The 3336-nt window shown below is 45.8% G+C and overlaps 1 pseudogene; it reads left to right on the forward strand.

Moving 5' to 3' along the window:
• The first annotated feature begins 811 nt into the window (after positions 1 to 811).
• On the forward strand, positions 812 to 3014 carry LOC138846744 (ubiquitin carboxyl-terminal hydrolase 29-like; annotated as a pseudogene).
• The last annotated feature ends 322 nt before the right edge of the window (positions 3015 to 3336 follow it).

The raw sequence follows: 3336 nt of genomic DNA on the forward strand, positions 1-3336 counted from the left end.
TGCTTAGAAAGACATAGGCAAATGGGTGAGGGGAGGGAGAAGATTTAAGAAAGTCATTTTAAATTTTCATTGCATTTGAAAGGCAGAGAGAGAGATCTTCCATCTACTGGTTCAGTCCTCAAATGCCTGCAACCATCAGGGCTGGGCCAGGCTAAAGCCAGGAGCCCAGAACTAGTGCACGTTTCCACACAGGTGGTAGAGTCCCAAATAATTGAACCTCACATGCTGCCTCGGAGGGTCTGCATTATGCTGTGTCTCTCTCTTCATGTTTCTCTTCGCCTACCCTCCTCAATTTTCCTGAAAAGCTCACCATCTTAATTCTGTTTTCATACTCCTTGCATGAAATGGCTGCTTGCATGCTCAGCATTTACTCAAGTCCCCACTGTAGCTACATTTCTATTAAAATGTCCGTGTGTCTTTTTCTTTAGGGTACATGTGTTGTATTTGTAAACAAAGAACATCCCCTCACAAAGTGCATGGTTTTGTGCAGACGTCGAAGAAGAGGACTGGACCTAGTAAGTTGAAAGAACCCATCACACAAACAGTGGAAAGGGAAAAGGATATTCAACTGATTTTCATGTTTCAAGGTGGAAAACCTATAGATAAGAGGTTTTTCCCTAGACATTAATATTCTAGAATGTTTTAGACATTATGGAGAAAGACAAAATGGCCTGTATCTGACCTTCTGGAACAAAACCTGTGTCTTGGCAAACTCTCTCGCACACATACTGAACGGTTGCAGATCTTGCTGGACATCATTCGTCAGAACAAACATCAGTGGCCCATTAAATCGGAAAGTTATTGGGGTGTCATGGAGAGCATGAATGGGTACACAGAGCCTGACAAAACTCCATCTTCCAATGTATGTCGTGTGCCAAGTGCTGAGACCTTCACTACAGAAGAAGGAAGTGGAACAACGTTCCCCCAGCAGTTGCTGGGCAAATCGCCAATGCTTGCCAAACAAGGGTTACCAGAAAAGAAAGATAGGAAGAGAAAAACAACACTGTCGTCCAGTCTAGATACGGATGAAGGCTTCCTGGAAGAAAATGAGAGTGTGCCAAGCAAGAAATTCAAGAAAGATTCCTTGAAAGATCTAGAAAAGGAAGTTCGAAACATGGACCTTCCCTCAGGACCGCCTCTCCTGGAAATTCTCCCCTGGATGAGACTGTTCTTTCTCCTCAGAGTGTGTCTGACAAAAGTCTGCTATTGCCATCGGTACCAGAACGTGCCCAGGACGACCCACAACACGATCAAGACCAATTGTGCCTTGACTCTCACCCAGAGCAACTGCAGCAGGGCTTCCCCAATTTGGGAAACACCTGTTACATGAACTCAATTTTACAGTCACTCTATGCAATTCCATCATTTGCTGATGGCTTACTAGGACAAGGTATTCCATGGGAGAACATTCCTTCTGACGTGCTTATCATGCCTTTAAGTATGTTGCTTGCTTTGAAAGATATTTGTAATCTAGAGACTAGCCAAGACCTACTCAGAGATATTAAAATGCTATCTCAGCTGTTGCAGAAATATTCTCGGGCAACATGCAGAACGATGCTCATGAATTCTTATGTCAGTGTTTAGACCAGCTGAAAGGTGATTTTGAAAAAGTAAACACCATTTGGAAAACGAGGAGGGAGGCGGGAGATGAAAATTCACCTCCAGAGTTGTTTGCTGGTGATGCTGCCACCAAAGTGTTTGTTTGTCCAGTTGCTTCCAATTTTGAATTTGAATTGCAGGACTACGTGATTTGCAAAGCCTGTGGTCAAGTTGTTGTCGTGATAGAGCCTGGTAATTGTATCTCCATCAACCTACACCCAAAACCAAAAGCATCTCCTTTGTCCCTTCAAAAGTGTTTTGATCTTTTCTTTACAACAGAAGAATGTGAGCGCCTCTGTGAAATGTGTAACCACAAGAAGGCTGTGGTGATGCAGAAATTTGGCAGGCTACCCAGAGTCTTCATTGTTCATCTGAAACGCTACAGTTTGAGTGACACTTACACGCTAATGAAGGATGACCAACAAGTTCTTATTCCCAAATATTTGAGTTTATCCTCTAATTGCAATGAAGACACCAGACCACCACTTCCCTTGGATAGTAATGCACCTGTGTTGGACCCCGAAGTACTGAACCTCACCCAAGAGGTTAATTCTGAGAGAGTCAGCCCATGCACATCATCTGTGAAGTTGACCTCGCAATCCAGTGACTCTTCAGTTCTGCATGTGGCACCAGACGAAGATGCTGAACAAAACACACCTCAGAGAATTTGGCAAGCCAGGCCAAAGGAGCAGCAGCAGAGTGACCTAGCAAGTGGCTCAAATCTGGAGTCCAAACTGGGCAACGCAAGAGATAGGGAAGTCAGAGAAATGGAGATGCTGGCAGCTGCCTCAGTGATGGATCAGGGAGACATCTCTCTTCTTATGATCTGTGAAGATGAAAGTAATCCTATAAACAACCCAGACAGAGGACTTGAAGAAGTTTGTTGTCAAGAGGAGCCTGAAAATCCAGAACCCAAGGACGATGAGAAAACCAGTACATTGGTAGAGTTAGATTTTGATCATGTTAGTGAGTCTTCAAAAGATCTTTGTGACTACGAAAAACACAAGATTTCAGAAGGATTGAGAGGCGTGGTTGAGCAGCTGCACGAATCTGTTACCAAAGACATCGTGGGCATGGAGAAAACCATAGCTAATGTCAAGGAACCAAAAGGAAGCATGCAAATGGGAGATGCTCTTCATTCTTACCGACTGATCAGCGTCATCAGCCACAGAGGGAACTCCCCGTGTGCAGGCCATTACATCAGCGACGTGTATGACTTTCAGAAGCAGGCCTGGTTCACGTATAGTGATCTGAGGGTGGCAGAAATCCCAGAGGCCATGGTGCAGGAGGCAAGGCTTCACAGTGGGTACATCTTTTTTTACATGCACAATGACATTTTTGAGGCACTTGTGAGCAAGGCAGAGAAGTCCCAGCTAACCAGCCAACAGGAAGAGGTGTTCCTTCCAGGAGAATAAGAGGGCTCCTGAAGACACAAGGAGCTCAGGACAAAGATCAGGGGCTGGTCTTGTGGTGCGAATGCCAGGCTGGTGGAGTGGTACAGCTGCTTCAGCCACCCCTTGGGAAGCACGTAGCCTATCCTGGAGTGCCAGTTTGAGGTCCAATACCTCTGCTTCTGATCCAGCATTCTTACTAATGTGCCCGGGAAAGCAACAGAAGACGGCCTGCGTCCTTGAACCTCTGCCACACATGTGGGAGACCACAGTGGAGTTCCTGGCTCCTGGCTTCAGCATGGCCCAGCCCTGGCTGTTGGGGCCATTTGGGGAGTGAGCCAGTGGA

The sequence above is a fragment of the Oryctolagus cuniculus genome, chromosome 18 (assembly GCF_964237555.1).
Source record: "Oryctolagus cuniculus chromosome 18, mOryCun1.1, whole genome shotgun sequence".
NCBI classification, from domain to species: domain Eukaryota; kingdom Metazoa; phylum Chordata; class Mammalia; order Lagomorpha; family Leporidae; genus Oryctolagus; species Oryctolagus cuniculus.